The 20,803-nt window shown below is 47.0% G+C and overlaps 1 long non-coding RNA gene across 1 annotated transcript; it reads right to left on the bottom strand.

Moving 5' to 3' along the window:
* Positions 1–4,472: 4,472 nt before the first annotated feature.
* Positions 4,473–7,570, bottom strand: LOC144158153 (uncharacterized). Its single transcript, XR_013319955.1, has 4 exons — positions 7,212–7,570; positions 6,089–6,170; positions 5,530–5,616; positions 4,473–4,871 (listed from the first exon to the last, which is right to left on the bottom strand). It is a non-coding gene; the product is annotated as an uncharacterized LOC144158153 (long non-coding RNA).
* Positions 7,571–20,803: the final 13,233 nt, after the last annotated feature.

Below are 20,803 nucleotides of genomic sequence, written 5' to 3'. Positions count from 1 at the left end.
GGATTTTATGAAACAGGTTAAGCCGTGACAGCTTTCTACAAAGGGAAAGAGGAGGCAGGTTTAGCGTTCGTTTCATTGAAGATATACTGACCTTGCGAGCATAATTAGATAGGATAAAGCGTGCGCTGCGGTTTTGTACGGATTCTAGGGTGTTAATAAGGTAGTCATGCGCAGGGTCCGACACTGAACAGGCATACTCGAGTTTAGGGCGGATTAGTGTCTGGTAAAGAACTAGTTTTAAGTTAGATGGAGCCATAAAAAAATTACGTCGCACATATCCCAGTGTTCGGTTAGCATTGCTTATAATATAATTAACATGTGTTTCCCAGGATAAGTTGTTAGATATGTGTACTCCTAGATACTTATAAGTATAACTATTTCAAGTTGTTGTCCCTGAATCGTGTATAGTGTCGGTAATGTTTCAGCAAGATTAGTTCGTCGCGAAAGTCTCATCATTTTACATTTGTTAGTATTTAACGCATTTGCCAGTTGTCACACCAATTACCTACTGCATCAAGGTCAGGTTGCAGTGTTGATGAGTCAGCCGTAGAAGAAATCACTCTGTATATAACGCAGTCGTCTGCAAATAATCTAATGTGAGATCTAATGGTGTTAGGCAGGTCATTGATGTTAATGAGAAACAGGAGTGGACCGAGCACGGAACCTTGGGGTACGCCGGAGGTGACTGGACAGAAAGATGAATCGTAATCATTGGCTGTAACAAACTGTAATCTATCGGTTAAGAAGTTTTTAATCCAGGCTAGAATACGAGGATCGATGTTTAAATCACGTAGTTTTTTTTACATAACAAGTGATGGGAGACGAGGTCAAATGCTTTGGAAAAGTCCAAAAAAAAATGCAATCAATGTAATGACCATCATCAAGAGCGCAGAAAAGGTCATTTGTAAAATAAATTAGCTGAGTTTCACAAGAAAACGTTTTTCGAAATCCGTGCTGGCATGGTGAAAAAAAGGAGTTACTTTCAAGAAATGTAACCAGGCTTGAGTAAATGATATGTTCAAACAGCTTGCAAGGGACACTGGTCAACGATATGGGGCGATAATTAAGGGGGTTATGTGCATCACCAGACTTGAAGAATGGTACTACTTTGCCAATTTTCCAATCGTCAGGTAATGCAAAAGAATTAAGTGATTGAGTAAAAATTTCCGCCAGAATTATGGAACAATAAATGTCGGTGTTTTTCAGAAATTTTGAGTTTATTCCATCAACCCCTGACGATGAGGAAAGCTTTAACTTGGCAATTAAAGGTATTATTCCAACCCAGTCTACTACTAGTGGTTCCATTGGAGTAAATATTGCGGTACCGCAGGGATATGAATGGGGATGTGGCTGACATGGTAGAAAAACTTTTTTGAATGCGTCATTAAGCAGAACGCAGCTTTCAGAATGGGGTACAACTGCGCCTTTTTCGTCAACTAGAGATATTAAATTTGTTTTCGTGCCACGAATGACGTTCCAGAACTTTTTGGTGTTTTGTACAAGCAAAGAGGGAAGAGTATCATTGAAAAAGACACGTTTTGCGCTTCGTATAGCGTTTCGAAATACTAAGTTGCAGCTACGATACGCGGTCCACGTGGTGTTGTTAGTGCTCTGTCTTGCTTTGCGGAACATCCTTTTCTTCTCATTTAAGAGACGTTTAAGAGTAATGTTGAACCACGGGGACCGGTGATTGCAAGAAATCACTCGTAAGGTATATACTTATTAATTAGGGAATGCACTTTGTCTTTAAACAGAGCCCAATTTGTTGTGACCGTTCGTTCGTAAAATGTAGGCATATAATCATTAAAAAATACCTCCAAGTCTTTACCTAACGACAAGAAGTCAGCTTTTCGGTAATCGCGGACGTACTTTGGCTTACCGCGTGTTTTGTTTGTGCTCGCTTTAATAGAAAAATGGATGAAACAGTGGTCACTGAGCCCTGGCGTGCAAGCGAGTGAGAAAACAAGATCTGGGGAAGTGGTAAGGACTAGGTCAAGCACATTAGCACTTGTTATTGACATCCGGGTCGGTTCGGTGACAAGTTGAGAAAAATGAAAGGTTGAACACAAATCAAGGAACTCTGCAGTTTCTCGTGACGAGCCCGAAACTCCTGGACAGCTTTGTGTCCAGACTATATTGGGGTAATTGAAATCCCCCAAAAGAAAAAACGATGATTTGGGAAACCTTATTGTAATGTTGTTAAGCACGTCATGGAGGTCATTACAAAATGATGCGGGGCGTTTAAACGTCTAAAACGCCCTCGCAAAACACGCTCTTTACACGGGATAATTTCTGATAAGCGCCCGGCGTGCACACTCAAACATGCCGTAAACAAAAGCCATATTTGATGGTCGGGATCAGGGCGCGTTCCGCTCGCTAAAGTGGATCCCTTTGATTACTCGGTTTGTGCTTGCGCAGAGCTGCACTCGGACTACCCTTAAGCCAAGTACCAAACATAACTCAGTGGAAGAACAGAGCACCGAACGAAAAAAACAGACCGCCCCGGGCCGGGTGGGGCCAACAGCCAGGCTGGGGGTTTTAAAGTAGCCGTGGGGTTATCTACATAAAGCTAGGGAATGAGCATTGCAGATCGATTTCAGATGGTGATGCATGCGGAAGATAGCACAGGCCGTATGTTATCAACGTAAGCGGCTTCAATACAGCGCGCTGAATATGCCAGGCGTGCTGCGCGCAATTCCGGCGGTTTCGCTCGCGGTGTACCGAATGCTCCACTATCTTTACTTTCATAGCCCAAGCAGTAGGCTCGGCAGCAGGCGGAACTTGGGCTATATGGAATAGCGCCCCGGCAGATATTTTTTGCAGCGCAGTAAGAATAACAGAGTCAGAAGGCCCTGGATTGGTTTCAATGTCCTCACACAGTAATATCGATACAGAGTGTATGGCGCCAATGCATTCAAACGCCAAGTATACACAGCCCTGCGGGCTCGGCAGCTGGACCAAACAATAATTGCTTGATTTTTTTAGAAAATAGAGAGCTTTGTCTGCACACCTGCTTTGAGAACAAGAGCGGCTGAGATGACTGTTCCGTGGCGCAGCCACCGAGCCCACAGAGCGCCGCGCCGGAATGTTGCCGCTTCATATATACACTCTAAGCTGGGTAACCCTTAATAGAGGTATACATTTTCGAATTTTTGTAACCTATAATTTATAAGGTACAAATGTAACCTATATCTTCGTAACCTTTATATACGTATGCACGTAAGGGTTACGCAGTTATGGGTTACTTTGCAGCTTTCAGCATGTATACCTTTATATAAGTTACATCTACCGCCGTCCAAGGCCACAATTGGAAGGTGTGATGTTGCGCGCCAGGCGCGCTTTCGCCGGAGCCGCTGTGGCGAGACCCCCAAGGCGCCTTTCCCGCGTGGTAAACAAACATTGCGTTAGTGGAAGATATGTGCGACCATGCTGTCCACTGCGCCGTCTAAACTTTTGCGTCGGGTGTCTTTTCTTCGTCTCTTTAATAAACTGCCGGCCACACGGCTGGGGTTAAAAGAGAAATTACTTTTATAATTCCTAAAACAGCAGTGCCAAAAAGCTTGAAAATTTTCTCTTAATATATATGCATTGCATTACCTGTTCGATAATCGTTACCCAGGTTGTCACCCAAAAATCTTCGTGAGTATTGGCAACGCTTAAGTCCTATAAACAGGCATAACTAAATTTGATGTTTGCATCAGCTTTGTGCCGTTTAAGAAACCGGTATCAAACATGCATGATAGGTCTTTTGCTAAATTGAGCTTTAGTTAAACAACATTAGGCTTTAGTGAAACCAAGCTTGAGTGGAAAGATGCACTTGATAGCATACTTCAAAATGACGCCAAAGTTATGATAACATAGCCTTAAGCCAAACATTCTTGTCTGACAACCTAGGCCATGATTATCAAAAGAGAATTGCAGTACATGCACACATATTTGCGCATTTAACAGGAGCACATTTCCAGAAGTTTCGCATCGGTAGTTTTGAACATTCACATTTATTATTATGAAACACCTGTGGGCTATTTATTAAAAAGCAAAGCTGCGAACCACCCCAACGTTATTATCGTTCCTTAATGAGTATTGGACGAGTGCGGATTCCTGGGCGAATTGGTGTTTCCTATATTGCTTTAGACTTCCAGGTAAAATTCGGTTTATTCATATATCCTTATTAAACCTATTTAATAAATGTTGCGTGAACAGCTTCACAAACATGGCCAAATATACAAATTTTTTACCTCAATATTTGCACGGATGTATGCAAAGCATTCCGAATTGTTTGGATACTGCCATTGAACAATTTCAGACGAATTCGAGTTTGAGCTACATTTATAAGATGGTTCTCAGGGGTGCACTTTCCCAGTACAGTGTTGTTGTCATGGTTCCCCACAGAAAAAATGCAGAATGTGGGAAAGTAGAAAGAACATTTATTACAAATTCACTTTTTCATACAAAGCAGTGTTTATGGCTATGTTCCCTACATTCTCCGTTTCACTCAGTCTACTATTACACTTGGAATTCACTCGCCTTTACGAATCCATCTTTACACTTTCCTCTTAGGTTCCTCTTTACAGTCCACCTGAGTTGTGATTCCCACGCCAAGTTATCGTTTTTTATGCAGCACTAACAAGTTTCTAGGTCGATTGCAATCTGTCTTTTGGACAAACTTTAAATGGTATCTATAATTTCCTGCACGAAAAAAGGCGCTTGGAAAAATTCAGAGATAAGCTTCGCAATTTACGTAGTACACAAGCAGGCACAAAATCAGGGCACGCTGAAGATTTCCCGCGGTCATCTTGTTCCCTGCTGCCGCAGATGGGGGTATATATGTGAGGGGCCGTCACTTGGATTTCCCCACCTTGAAGAGCCATCTACAGAAAATTTCAGAAAAAGAACAAAATCCAGTGCAACCATAAGCCCCTCACACCAAACCACAGGCATGTGAAGTACGAAAAATATATTGCACGAAAATGAAGACGGAGACCAGAGAATGAAATGAAAGGCCACACCAGAGGAGTGATTTACGGCCTTTCCTAATAATTTCACATCATTTCAGTAATCGTTACACAGAGCAATTTGGCCGCATTGTTCAGAACAACGCGAAGCCACTATAGTCATACTGGCCAACCTTCCCGAATTTTAATCGTGCCGTACGTGTTCCAGTTTATCTCGCGAAATGTTTCTGCATGCTCACCCAGAACAGGCAGAAACTTTGGGCTACGAGATAAACTGACATACATTTGCAAACGAGAAAACAAAAACGTTTCCGCGCCTTCATGTGGAATCACTAGTACACGCAACAGAGCGAACGTCGCACTAAACCCAGGAAACGTGCTTTCACGATGCTGACGCCACCTGCGTCACATTTTTGGCTGTACTTAAACATCCTCCTCCCCCCCCCCCCTTGTACTGGCAGTTTCATTTTGAACAAGGATCCCACGTGGAAGCCGAAACGTTTTTCATTTAAGTAAAGTGTTCTTATCGGTGGTTTCTTCCTCGGCTATCAGTAAAAAGGAATCGCCAACTTACATTTTTTCTTCGTCCAGATGTGTTGTGGGAGAGGATACATCTAGAACTTGCACCGATCTTCAAGTGGCATTCCCAGGAGGTCTGTACCTGTAATGACTCGAAGGGTTATTTGGGTTAAAATGTAATAGGCTTTAGAGCTGGGCAGTTGGTATACACTCATAATGAAAGAACACTTCAAACTTGACAAGACGAAAAAAAGAACACAGCACAAGCACTCACTAACAGCTGGAGATTTCTTACAGAGCTATTTTAGAAAAAGAGTTCTTCTTGTTGACTCTGCAAAACCACGCATCTTATAGAATAGCTAGAGTTGCTGAAAAACTACAAAGCTCCATGCTGAGGAAATCGTTATGTGAATTCATAACGTTCATGTAGTAACGAACTAATAGAAAGAGTCACTAAACATGAGGCAAAATAAGATACGAAATATAACATCATAACACTTGAAGAAAGGCCTCGCATTTTTACAAGTGAATCATACTTTTGTCTGTGCAGGCCTGGGTGCCATCTTTACAAAGAATATTTGAATGAATGTGTTTTAGTTATTGCATTTTCATACCGTTGTTTCCGCTGAAATCAGACTTCATTTCAACTTGTGTCATACGCAGGGGAGTCCTGGTTGTCAGCTCAAGGAACAGTGCCTGCAAGAAAAAACAGTAGTGCTGATAAGTCATAGCATAGGTAGCCAGATGCAACCACACTTTTTGAACAGCCAGGATCCGATGGGGGTGCAGAACCCATTTTTACACCTGCACCTGTCTCTGTGTAATTCGTCACAATTTCTGTATCTTCAAAAAACAACAATCAAGCAGCCTGCATGCTGGCTCATACATACCACCATTCTGTAAAGTCGCTTTACTGCACTACACTAGGATCACGCGAGACAATCATTTGCCCTGCAATACTACGCGAATAAATAAACGACTGATTTGTGCGAATGAGAATAATAAACTACATAACATGGTGGAAATGGCCCGCTGTCTCAAAATGTCTAACACAAAATTTACCCACTGAAGGAAAAGAATGAAAAAAATGAGGAGTGTTGTACATACGAAAACGTTTTATTGTGCCGTAAGGCAAACTTTCACAAAAAAGAGGCTTGTGCTGGACAAAAGTGAGTTTAGAAAGTTCGGGCAGCATTAAGTGGACTACTTTTCTGTAGCACACACCTTGTGTTTATCCGGATATATTACTACAAGACCAATAAACTAGACACCATTCCGAATATATGCAGCGAGAAAAATGAACATTTCCCGACGGCTGAAACAAAATGATAATACCCAGAGAATAGCGCGATAATATAAGACTTTAATGGGAAAAAATTCAATTATTCAAACAGAGCTACCTGACAATTACATGGGCCAACAACTCGTCAAGTGCGCCCGATGCAGCGAACAGCGTAAACAAAACGCTCAACATATGACGAAGGCGCGCAAACAGAGCAGAAAGCAGGTCACGGGCGCCGTTATCTGTGCTTTCCCGATCGTCCGCTCTAGTCTGACGCAACGAACGCAAGCCCGTGAGTTCATTCAATTGCCGTCGCGGACAACAGAAAACGTCCAGCGAAGCAACCAGTCAGGTAACGAAAATCCCTCTCGAATGCTGCAATTTCAAATTGAAAAGTCCCCAGCGAAAAGATACATCCAATGAAAGCACGGAAACCGTTAAGGGAATATACTCACCGGGTTCGCTTTCACTGGCGCCGGGGCATTGGTCCAACATGCGAACTTGATGCTGGTCGTAGAAGAACGGGCCGTGAAGTGCTGCCAGTCACAAATGGGCTCGCCGCAGCCTCCGCGACTCACGCCGACAAATGAGTCTTGTAACAGCAATCCTCGCTTCATCGTAAGGGTATCACAGCGGTTAAAAGGCCCGAGTGGCGCGAAAACGCGGCCACCGGGCCTGCCGGCGCCGCCATTTCTCTATATCCCGTCATGCAACGGAGAAATCAACGGCCGCCGGGAGAGAAGGCGCGACGAGCATCTCTTAGAGGTTACAGGGCGTTTTATAGGTTACAACGTAGAGGTTACATGTCAGATTTTGTTGATGTAACCTATAAATCATTATTGTAACCTATAAATCGCTTTTAACCTCACGCTTGTAACCCTTAGAACGGACAGGGATAAAGAAAACATCAAAATGAATCCATTGTAACCTTTATTTTATAGGTTACTTCCGTTTAGAAGTTACATTATGGGTTACCAGGATTAGAGTGTAGTTTCCGCTGGTGTCGCTGAATATGGGACGGGGAGTTGAGGAGGGGGCACCGCTTCCACACTTCCTCGGGAGGGGGCACCGCTTGACAGGCCAGAGCGTTGACGTCGATGGCGCATTGGGCACGGGTACCCGCGCTGATTTCAAGCCACAAAGGCTCGCAGGCTGCTGGTCCGTCAGTCGCGGCAACCAAGGAGGCAGAGGAGAGTACGTGAATGACGAACGACACGTACACCTGCATTGGGAACAAGAGCGGCTGAGATGACTGTTCCGTGGCGCAGCCACCGAGCCCATGAACCCGGCGGAAAAAATACGTGTTCGGTTTCGGTTACAGTTCGACCCCCTGCTTGCAACTTCAGATGTAAAGTCGGTGCACGTACGCCGCTGGGTGACGGTCGTTTGGGCCGGATCGGCACGGCATCGCAAGGTCCTCTAACACACTCCCTCTTCGGTGCCGACACATACATATTAAAATCACCGACTGCGACCACCAGCGCATGAAATGTCATGGCAACTAACCCATGGTCGAGGACGGTCATGAGTGGTGTTGAATGCGAACGCCCTCGTGTCGAAATGAACGCCTGAGACGCTTTGCTTCCGCTCCCCTCCCTGGAAGGTCTTCTGCCTGTTGCTGCTTGCCACGATTTGCTTCGCGATTTACTTTTACCTTATGCTTTTGAATGGCTTCGACCTGTCTCCTACCCGTTGCGCCGTTCACTTCAAAGTTAGCGCTGTACACCACGTGACACTAAACGGCCAGGTCAGTCGCACATTGTCCTTCGCTTGCAAAAAAAGACAACAAAATTTGGCGCAGTTTGCGCTATAGTGGCGTACCGCTGAAAAAAACAGAAGAGCTGGCGGCCCGTCTCCCTTCGTCGGAGACCGGTTATTGCACCTCACATGGATTTCCAAGCTTGCCGCTGAATGTTTTCCATGACTGGCAGGCCCGGATCGTATTGTCCAGATCTCTCGCCAAGTGGACCGCGTTCGTACTCTAGAACTGGCGGCAACCAGTTTCGCGAACTCGGCGTCTGTGCTCCCTACTTGATCACGCCACGAACGCTGGGCAGATTGTTCTCGAATGTTCGAGCTGGGCGACGCCGGGAGCTCTCCACGAGGCGCACGCTAACGTGCACTCGGCTGGGCTGAGTTTACTGGTAACGCTTGCTTGCGGGACGAAACGCTTACACAGCTCTGCTGTTAAAAAATTGGACGCGTATCTGCTCCTTTCGTTGCAAATGTCGACAAAAGACGATAGCCTCTATCGACTTTTGCCAAGTAAATGCCTCCCTTCGCTTTCCCGCTTACCTCTCATGTTCCTCTTGCGTCGCGCTCCTCCCAAGGTGAAGACGCCAAAGGTTTGCTTAAATCATTTTAAATTCACCGCGTTCCACTGCTCCAAACCGGGTGTCTCGATGCGAACGCTGCTTTACGACGAAGACGCGCGTTAATCGAGGCGCCCTACTTCAGCGTTTATAGAACCGCGTTTCCCTACTGCACATGCGTTGCAAGCAGAACGTGGAAGCTATCTAGTGGAACCTTTCGTAACTGTTGCCGGTTTATTTCTTTAAATGGCGCCAGAAGCTATAGTGGCGCGGGCGACAGCAGGCGACGGCGGAGTGATTTTTTTTTGCAGTTGATGACGTATTTAATTTCGCAAAAGTCAAGCATGTATGATTTTTATAAAGGAACACTGCAAATATCACTTCTGTATTAATTTGTTGTCTTATATTTGCGTAATGTCTTGTTCTTCTTTAACAATGTTGACAAGTATGAACATTACACCGGACCTAGACGGGTATATTTAGCTATGACTATATAAGACTATTGCGCAGGCATTGTTTTACTTTGGCCGGATGGCTGAATCGAGTCAGAGACAGACCGACAGACAGACAGACCAAAATTTCTGGGTTTAAGTAGCCCAAGAAAGACTATCGTCTTTAAAAAATGACAGGCTCGGAGAATTTGTGACCTCGTGCGGTGTCGCGATTCACTCCGTCTGCGACGCGGCATTAGGGGGCCAAGTTGATTGCATGGAATCGACCGTGTCAGCGGCCGAAAGAGACGCTGGAAACGCTGCGGTGCTTCGTGTGCGAAACCGCCATTGCGCATTATTAGTACTCCCACTACTCGAGCCCTACGGCCTCGAGTCATCATTCAATGAAGCTTCTGTACTGTCTGCCCGCCGCGAGAGCAACCAACTATGACGCGATGATGCATGGCAGAAGCATCTGAACCCGCTCGCATTGACTTCGTCTGCCCGCGAGCCACCCCTGTCTGCAGGCCTCTGAGCAGAGGTATTGACATCTACTGGTCCTTTCCCACGTCGTTTGCTCGCGAGTGTACCGAGTAGTTCTGCAGTAAGACCCGAGGCACCGGATCGGGAAAGCACCCGGCCGCCCTAACGTTTCATTCTTTTGATATATTTATTTTTCGCAGTTGCAAGTTTGGTTTTCCCCGTTCCCTGTCTACGTCCACCCAGCTGGCGTTTTAATGGCAAGTGACCAGAGAATGGACCTTGCAACACACACACCCACGGCGGGCGTTCATGCCGGGGCGGATTAGCGTCAATTTCCTGGTTGCGCGGCGGCTTTCTCCTCACACAATACGAGCCTCCGTTCTGGTTCTCCGGCAGCCGTTGCTGTACGTGGAAGCTGACTTGCCCTTTTTTGTGCTCGGCGCCGTCTCGTCGCGGCCTTCATTGGATGAACGAGTCGCAATTGGGCCTGATTAGGACGGCGGGGCGGAGGACAACGCCCTACCATCCCAAGCGGCGCACGAGTCTTTGCAAGCGGTTCGGGGCTAACGCAGGAAGCGAGAGACGCTCGGAGCCGTCAGCCACGCAATACGAGCGACAGGGCGGGACCTCGCACTTTCCTGCGGCGAAAAGTGCCTCGGGAACTCCAGCTTGCTTACAGGCGTGGTGTCGAAAACAGCGCAGAGGGAGGCGCGTCGGCACAGCTGAAGGTTTGTGAGAAAGCAAGACCAGAAATTGAACAACCACGTGATCCCCTATCATGGAGAAATAAGGGGAAATAGCATGTTCTATCCCCGCAAAGAAACCAACCAGCGTTGAACATACACCCGACAACCGATTGCGCTCTGCTACCAGGCGAGAAATGGAATTCACTCTCGCTGCCGGACAGGGACGAGTAGACACCCCAAATCTAGACTTATGACGAGAGCATCAGCCGTCGTGCGGCGGTTTCGGGAGGCACTGAGATATAATTAGCGGTAAGCCACTGAAACTAACACTCTACAACTAATGCGTGCCTCAGCTGTAAGGTAGGACCTTCGAAATAACAGTATTCTGGGCGAGCTCTATCAGTTGAGCTCGATTATGCAACCAAAAAAAACAAAAAGGTGGAAGAAAACAAAAAGTACGCCGCCGTGCCCTGAGAAAGTGGATAGCCGGCGCAGCTGTTGCACGCTGACGGGGAGGGTATGAAATGTTCCTCGTTCTCTCGGCGGACTTGCACTCGGCTTGTCTAGCGGCAAAAACTGGGTCCTGACGCATGCGGCCGACGTCTTGGGCCAGAACTGCTGAGTCCTGCGTAGACTGACGCATGCGCTTGCCCTCGAATGACGTCAACCCCGTCCTTTTCGAGAGCAGCTGCAAACCTAATCTCTATTAGAACACGTTGGGGGAAAAAATCGCGCCAATCCACCCCGTGAATGTGGTTTGAAAGCAAAGTTGTAAACCGCACCCATTACGATTACCCATGCGACGTCACTTCAATTCACTCACATCGCTCTACAAATAGTAAAACCAGAGAAGAGTTAGATGCACTTAACCACACCATTTATTACTTCAAAGAGATATTCTTGGTAAGGTTAAATCAATGCATGATGCATGAACGGTGTTTGGTTGAGTTGTATTGCTGGAGCACAAGAGTGGAAACTTTTTTTTATAAAATTAAAGCTCTAACCCGGTGTTAAACGATCTGACTTCTCCGTCTCTGCGCCGCGGACGGAGGCGACGAGATTTGGGGCAGAGAAGGAGGAGGAAAGGAAGAAATACTTGTGTTCAGATTTCTGAACGGCCCAGAGTGCAGCCCTGGGGAGTGATTCCTTCTTCTGTGGGGCCCATATGCAGTCCGCGTGGCCTGTGTTCTGTCCACCCGCTGAACCTGGGTAGGCAGAGAGGGACTGGACAGCTGCATCTCCCATTGCTCTTGTTGGGTAGTTGACGGAACGAAGGGAGGGTGATCAGGGCTAAAGTCGCACACCCCGATTACGGGGCGGAGTGTTCCGAATTCTGAGCAAAATTTACATCCAGCGTCGTAGCGATTCGGATGCATTAAGTGAAGACGCGTAGTCTGTGGGAAGGAGCCTGGATTGTAGGAGCCGTAGGGTAGTTCGTTGTTCTCTCGAAAGGTCAGGGTAAGGCGAAGGTACGGTCTGTCTCAGAAGTCGATAATGCTGGGTTATCTCCCTGAACGTGACAACCGGGTGACTGTCCTCGTGCAGCTCCATAGCACGGGAGGTAAAAGCGCAAGCTTGTTGGGAGGGCGTATTTGTTGCCCTCCATTGAAGCGTGAGGGGGTGTCCAGATGAGCTGAATGGAACCGTTCGGGGAGTGGTTTTTCAGCACGCGCAGTGCAGGTTAGGACACCCAACCCGACTGGTAATTCCAGAAGGTTGCTGGGAATCGGTGACTACCTTCCGAACCCCTGGTTGAGTGAGAGCCATGGTGATGGCTGCCTCTTCTGCTGCAGTCATTTCTTGGGTCCTAAGCGAGGTACACGCAAGGAGCTTGGTTCTGGAGGTAGCCACGATGATGGCGTATTGCTGCCTTCGATGTTTGGAGGCGTCTGTGTAGAGAACTGCATAATCCCCACCGAGGGTGGTGTTTAGCGCTTGAGCCCGTGCTTTTCGGTGACCCTCGTCATGTGAGGGGATCGTATTTCTAAGCAAAAGGAGCGTCTTTAGTTTTAGTCGCCAAGAGTCTGGGAGTACGTCAAGCGGAATGACATTCTGTGCCTCCCAGCCAATATGGTGAAGGACAGTTCTGCTCATTCGGAGCTTCTGGTTAGAAAGATGGCCTTCTGTCAGCTCTTCCACCGTGTTGTGGAGCCCCGTGCTAAGCAGCCTCTGTTTGGACGCAATGAGCAGACCAATGGCCTGCTCGACCGCCTTTATGATCATTATATAAAGCATCTCTATGTCTTCCTTGTTTAGAAGAAGACAGGGGGTTGACGTAAGTGACTCTCGAGAGGACAAAAGCTTCAATTAATCGAAAGGCACCGGATTCCTTTAGGCCTCGCTTCTTGGTGGCAACTCGCCTGATCATGTGTATGATTTGATTAATGCTGTTTTTGAGGCGCTGCAAGGAGACGTCACTCTTGGTGTTCGCCTCGAGATGTAGGCCAGGATCTTGATAATGGGGCTTGGAGTGATGGCCTGGCCATCAAGGAGCATTTGAGTGTATTCCTTGATTTGGCGTGAGGGCGGACGACAAGCTGTGATTTTTTACGTGAACACTGGTGGCCACAGGCTTTAGCACATTGGCGTACTAGAAGTGAGAGGCCATGCATTGGTGTGAGCTTCCTTTAATTTTTGTAACTTTTAGCACATGAGCAAGGTGCGCACAGGGCCGCTAGACGGGCGTGAGTGGTCGCGTGACGCTTTCACGTAGCATTCAGCGAGAACGCAGCGGGTAAACCCGTAGATGCACTTGGTGAGTACACCACCTGTCTTCCCCGTCTTCGCGTGAGCTCGTAGCTAAGTCCACTTCCGGCCACCGTAGTGAGCGGACGTGAGATGACGGGCTCTTTTACAGCGGTTTCAGCGGGCCAGCCGGCCCGCGGTAACAGGTTTATTGAGCATGACAACGAGTATCAGGTTTTGCTGCCCACTTTGCCCACAGGACGAAGTGTGTTGAACACGGTGTTTTTGCATGGCGATCTGCGTGCCCGCCCGTATCGCGTCGAAGATTTTCGCGATACGCTGGCGCAACTGGGACTGCTTTCCGAAGTAGTCGCCCTTGGGGCTTATCAAATGAGCCACTTATGGGCGGTTACTTTCAAGAACCCGGACGGAATGAAGAAGATTTCGGAAAACCCGGAAGTCAAGGTGAAGGGGCACCGGTGCATTGTCGTCGACCCGTCAAACCAAAAGGTACGACTGAAGCTGCACTGGTTACTTTACAACGCAGCTGGCGAAGATGTCCGCGTCGCCCTCGCTTCGTGCGGGAAAGTGGGGGAAGTGTGCAAAGAGAGGTGGCGAGTTACTGGAGTTCAGGAGAAAAGCTCGAGAACCAGGACGGTCAGCATAACGCTCAGGGCTGGGCTAAAGGTGGACGACTTGCCTCACCAGTTGGGAGTAGCTGGAGAACTAGCCCTATTAGTAGTCCCGGGACGCGCACCACAGTGCCTGCGCTGTGGCTCGACCGGGCATGTCCGGCGCGAATGCAAAGTTCCGCGGTGCACGTCCTGCCGCCGCTTTGGTCACGAGGCCAGCGAGTGCGTGCGTACGTACGCCAAGGTCACGAGACCAGCGCCTCAAGGAGAGATAGCGTCCGAGTTCATTATGGATAAAGCTGACGCCGAGGACGCGGCCAGGGGCACGGAGAACGCCATGGAGGAAGAGACGCGCCCTCCGGTTCTGCCGGAGCCAAAAGAGAATCTCCAGCGGCAAGAGGACCAAGGGCCACCAGAAAATAAGGAAGAACGTCCAGGTGTAGGTGGTGTTTCGGACCCGGGGCAAGGCCACGGGGGAGACGTCAGCTCAACCCCTGTCACCAAGTTTGAGGATGACACAGACGCCATGGATGCGAAATCAGCGGGCGTGAGCAAGCGTCTGCGTGACAGCGACGGCAACGGGGACGGCAACGGAACGCCGGGGCTGGGAGAACCGCCTGCAAAGGTGGCCGCTCAGCGACGGCAGACGACTCAGCTCAAGTCCAGCGTTGAGACTGAGCGGCACAAAGGAACCGGTCAGCTAACTTGAGTGTCTCTACAGTGTTTGTGGTGGTGGCGGGATGGCGGAGCAACGCGTGTTTGGTGCACCTGCTAAAGCATGAAGGCTGTACCAAGCTACCGCCCGGGAGCTACGACACCGCATTCTGGAGAGCGCAGTGCAGCGTGCCCTCGTGGACCCCGTCCAAGGTACTCGGTAATGACGAAAATGAACAATTTGAGCGCTGTTGGAGATCTACTGCCATGCCTTCGGAGTAGTACCAATTTGAAAAATGGTTAAACTTGAACGGCCACTTCATATTGGCACCTTAAATGTACGAGGCCTTGGTAGTCGGCGAAAGCAGTACCAGCTAAATCGCTTGATAAATGAAAAGGAACTAGATATTTTGGCTGTGCAGGAGACCAAAATTGGGACTGAGGAAGGTACTGATGGCATGGTGCGTCCCTTCGCAAATCTTTTCAGTGTGTGTGTCAGTCACTCGGTCGCTTCATCGGCAGGGTGCTGTATTTTTGTTAAAAACGCCATAGGCATTGAAATTGAAAGTGTCATGTCCAGCGACAATGGCAGGCTAGTTCTTTGCCATTTTTCTTTTTCTGGTGGTAAATTATTCCTATCACACTTCAGATGGTTAGAAATACTTTAAAAAAACTGATTCCTGTCGTTCACAGGATTAGGGGCATAAATGCGCATTACTCTAAATTTACCACCTGAAAAAGAAAAATCACAAAGAACTAGCCTGCCATTGTCGCTGGACATGACACTTTCAATTTCAATGCCTATGGCGTTTTTAACAAAAATACAGCCCCCTGCCGATGAAGCGACCGAGTGACTGACACACGCACTGAAAAGGTGATTTTAATTGCGTGCGCGCACGGGAAGGCCGCGTAGGATCGGGGACTTGGAACGATAAGAGTGTAGAGACCCTTATTCATAGGGTAAATGAGTCTGACGTGTAAGATGTGGCCCACTGCTCGGGTAACACGAGCACGGTGTGCTACACACACTTTCAGGGAAGCAGCCATGCGCGCCTAGATCGGATATACGTCTCCCTGGAGCTTCTGTCGACGTGCAGTAATTATGCAGTCGACAAGGTATCATTTAGTGATCATTGTCTTGTCTCCCTTTTTCTAAAGGGGAAAGGGAAGGGGTGCAAGAAATTTAGTTGGGAGTTGTGGAAATTAAATGGTAAGTTACTAAAGGACAACACTTTCAATAGAACAGTGTAGGTGATTTTCGTTAAGTGAAGCGATGAAGTTGAAATTGGGTGGGGGGCAAAATGGGAGCTTTTCAAGCAGGACATAAAAATGAAGGCCATTGAAAGAGCGGTCTGCATTAAAAGAACTGAAAAGGAGGAAGAGGATACCCTCCGTCGCAATCTCAGTCGTATGGTGAAGCTAGAGTGCCAGATGCCAGGATTGTTCGGCGACGATATCGCAACCATCAAAAGCAGGCTTGAGGCGATCGATCAGGAACGCTACAGGGGGGCAACAATTAGAGCACGTGCAGAAAGGCTGCTGGCAGGGGAGGCGCCCACAAAGCGCACTTTAGAAGACGAGGTGCGTTATGTGAAGGCCAACAAAACTGAACAAATAACATGTCAGGCTGTTGCTATGCGCGAGGAGGAACAAATAAAAAGAGAGTTTGTGCGGGTTTACACAGAACTTTTCAGCCCTGCAAGTCCCAAAGTAGATGTTTTTGAGCGAGAGTTTCTTTCACTGTTACCAGTGTTAGATGAAGAGACTAGGCAAATACTCGAAGAACCCATTTGTTTGAAAGTAGAAACAGCAATTGATGAGTTAAAACGTGGGAAAGCGCCGGGTCCGGATGGTCTGGGTTCCGACTTGTATAGGATATGCAAAAATAAGGTTGCCCCTTTTTTGTTTCTTGTATTCGAGGAAGATTTCAAAAATGTAGCGCTGCCAAAAACTTTCACCCGCACGCACACCATTCTTATTTCAAAATCTGAGGATCCTTTGAAAAGGCAGTCTGTAACAGGATATCGACCCATTACATTGGCTAACACAGACTATAAAGTATTAATGAACATTATTGCCAAAAGACTTCAGAGTGTGATCAGTATGATTGTCGGGCCACATCAGACATGTGGCATTAAAGGTCGCAGTATTGTAACAAACATTCACGTAGCGCGAAGTGTCTTGCAGTGCTGTGATATGTTTTTTCGTAAAGTAGCCATGTTACAAGTAGATTTTGAGAAAGCCTTTGATTGCGTCTGTCATAGGATCTTTTTTTCAATTTTGAAGCATATAAACGTTGGATATGTTATTTTAAAGGGCGTTAAGATGGCGTATCATGACTGTTTCACGCAGCTGATAATTAAAAAAAGTGTTACCGAATACATCCCAGTGTTGTCATCAGTGAGGCAAGGGTGCCCTGCTTCCCCATTGTTGTTTTGTATTTTTCTAGAACCCTTTTGTTTAAAGATTATCAATGATAGTTATGTACGAGGTTTTGTGTTGCATGCAAGCGAAGTCAAGCTGCTAACGTATGCTGATGATGTGGCCATATTCTGCACAGACGAACAAAGTGTGAGTAGAGCTGTCATGATAACCAAAGAATTTAGTGAATTCACCCAAAGCTCAGTCAATTGGCAGAAGTGTGCCGGGTTTTGGCACAGAACCTGGGAATCAATACCGACTGTATATGAACGCGTAAACTGGACCACCACGCCTGGGCGGTACCTGGGAGTACCGATGGAGAGTTATTTGGACAGCAATCAGTACTGGCAAGGCGAAACCCAAAGACTGCGTGACAAAGCCTCAAAGTGGGGAGGCCGTGCATTGTCCGTCTTTGCAAGGGCCACTGTCTGCAGCTTGTTTTTTCTGACGAAAGTGTGGTTCTTTATGCAAGCTATTCACTGTTCCCGTGTTCATGTGAATAAGTTGCATCGTATTTTTGCTGTCTTTATTTGGAATTCAACATGGGAACGCACGAGCCGAAGTTCTCTTTTTCGAAGAGTGAAGCTGGGAGGGCTCGGGCTATCGCATATATACGTAAGACAAATTGTTAATCGTTTTATGTTCTTCAGGGACTCAAACGACCCTTTCTTGCGAAGTTTTTTCCACGTTGCACTTGCTAATGCTTTACCGCAGTTCATCGTTTCTTCGTGCAATGAGGAATGGCCTACAATTAGAGGTTATCTGAAAGAGGTAGTTGACGCAGTTAGATTCCTTTCTGTGCGGTTTTCTTTGGATTATCTCTGAAATGTTTCCAGGAAGGGTTTGAAAAAAGATCTTAATGAAATTCTCTTTCCAGTACCTCTGTACTGAGCAGTGTACTCTGCAGGCCGAGGACAGGTCCAAGGTGAAAGCTATGGTAATCCCAGCCTCTGTGAAAACCTTTTTTAAATTGCACACCAACACACTCCCTGTGAAAACATGGATGGAAGAGTGAGGTCTTTTTGTTGCTTGGAACGACTTGTGCGTTCTTTGTCAAAAACCTGGAACTACAGAACATGTGTTTATAGACTGTTGGGATGCCATTTTCTTTTGGGACGTCCTCATGAGAACCCTAAAGAAGGAGTATCCGGTGACACCCTATGGAATCAGGTTCCTCAGTGTAAACAATGAAGACGATGTACCGCATGATATGATCATGCTTTTAGGATTGTATAGTATCTGGTGTTCTCGAATGGCGGTGCGCCTTGCGGATGTCAATTTTCAAACTGTGAGCGCATATTTCAGGGAAAAAGTGAACTATCTGTGCAAGTTATACGAAGTGGGTCCGGCGGCAGCATGGAATGCACTCGCTTCAAATTCTTATGCTCTGTCTTGCAGATTGCTGCATGCACCGGAATCTACAGTGTTCTGGACGGACCATCTTTTTCAAGCAGCGTACCCTCTGGGCCGGTCAACGAATGTTTCGTCAATTCCACGTGTGGCGAAGTAGCTTGCTGGGTCACGGCGAAGAAACTTTTTGGCAACCGTAGCAGCTGGACTGAAAGTGCGCGCGCATGGTGCGATATCAGGAACAAGGCGACATCTGTGACGACACCGGAACGTATAAAGGCATCGCATCGTCCGCTGCTCTTCAGTGGGTCCGGCGGCAGCATGGAATGCACTCGCTTCAAATTCTTATGCTCTGTCTTGCAGATTGCTGCATGCACCGGAATCTACAGTGTTCTGGACGGACCATCTTTTTCAAGCAGCGTACCCTCTGGGCCGGTCAACGAATGTTTCGTCAATTCCACGTGTGGCGAAGTAGCTTGCTGGGTCACGGCGAAGAAACTTTTTGGCAACCGTAGCAGCTGGACTGAAAGTGCGCGCGCATGGTGCGATATCAGGAACAAGGCGACATCTGTGACGACACCGGAACGTATAAAGGCATCGCATCGTCCGCTGCTCTTCAGTGGGTCCGGCGGCAGCATGGAATGCACTCGCTTCAAATTCTTATGCTCTGTCTTGCAGGTAAGCTTGAAGTACAATTTCAAAAGCTATAGAAGTAGCAACTATTTCTTACTGCTGCTGCCGGACCCCCCTGCAGACCTCATGAATATGTCTTCTGTGCTGATGAATTTCTTGAGAATGCTGTTGCTCGTGTGTGGTGATGTGGAGAGTAACCCTGGTCCTGAGGTCGAAGACATGTTGCGAGAATTGCTTTCGGGGCAGACTAAAATCACACAGGAGATAACAGGTCTTTCCTCTAGGGTTGCATGCTTTGAAGAACGATTAACTAAAATTGAGCTGTCCATTGCATCAATTACTGATGTTGCGCCACGCGTGTCCGAACTCGAGAAAGCCGTAGCTGACATTCGAGATATTGTTAGTAAATTGGACCGCAAAAACGACGATTTAGAAAATAGGTCCCGTAGAAATAACCTGCTCATCTATGGCTTAACTGAAAACTCTGGGGAAACTTCGGATGAGTTGCTGGAAACGGTAACTGGACTGATTACATCAAAACTAGAAGTTAAGTATGGCGATATCGAACGATGCCATAGGCTGGGAGTGCGTGAGAGCAGTAGCACTAGCCCAAGACCTGTTATTATTAAGCTGCTGGATTTCAGAACTAAGGTCGCTATTTTAAGCAATGCAAGCAAGTTGAAGGGCACGGAAATATTTATAAATGAAGACTTCTCTGTGCGCGTGAGGCAGATACGCAGGGAACTGTGGCAGAATTCCGCCGAGATAAGGAAGGATGCGGAAAAAGCCAGGCTGCACTACGATCATTTGTTGGTGGACAACGTTCGGTATTCTTGGGATGAGAAGAAAAAAGCTATCGTTAAGGAAAGCCGTCGGTTGTCTGCTACAAACAATGAATGACGGCTTAGTGCGAAATCCTTTGCGCTTTTGAATTTAAATGCGCGTAGCCTAGTTAATAAAATTGCAAACTTTAACTGGCTTATTGAGTGTCATAGTCCATCAGTTATATGTGTGACTGAGACTTGGTTAAATGAATCTATCCTTGATCATGAATTCTTGCCTCCTGGTTACACGGTTCTAAGAAAAGATAGGCCTTCTGGCCGTGGTGGCGGAGTAGCACTTTTTATTAAAAGTGGTATTGAATTCTCTTTACTGCCAGAACTCCCAAATACTGAATCTATATGGTGCAAATTAATGCTTGATGGTCTCGCTATTGTTGTTGGTGCTCTGTATCGTCCTCCTAACTCTGCCTCAGACGTTTTTTCGACTGTGAGTGACTATATTGTTGGACAAAAGCTGGACTGTTCTAAACTCGTACTCACCGGTGACTTTAATGCCCCCTCCATCGATTGGAATTTGTTAACATCAACTGGTCGTGACAGAATAATTTGTGATTCTTTAATTAATATGTCAATAGCTTTCGATCTATCGCAGCTGGTTGATAAGGCTACGCGCGAGGATTCTATACTAGATCTTGTTTTTGCCAACCACGAATTAGTTAAGAATGGATATCAGTGCAGGGTTGTCGATGGAATTTCTGACCATAAGGCCGTTATTGTTGCTTTAAATGTTGCTTGTAAGCCAGTACGACCAACGTTTCAGACTGTGCTGAATTTTGAATGCGCAGACGACACTTCTATTTTTGCTAAACTTGCAACATGCTTTGACGATTTCTTATCTTGTAGTGACCACTGCAGTATTGATACGTTGACTAACCAATTTTACAGCATAGTTAATGAATGTATAGCGCAGTTTATTCC

Source organism: Haemaphysalis longicornis, unplaced genomic scaffold, assembly GCF_048455015.1.
Source record: "Haemaphysalis longicornis isolate Haplotype H1 unplaced genomic scaffold, Haemaphysalis longicornis Haplotype H1 scaffold_10, whole genome shotgun sequence".
NCBI lineage: Eukaryota > Metazoa > Arthropoda > Arachnida > Ixodida > Ixodidae > Haemaphysalis > Haemaphysalis longicornis.
The sequence above is the reverse complement of the archived record's forward strand: the minus strand, read 5'-3'. Positions and strand labels throughout refer to the sequence as shown.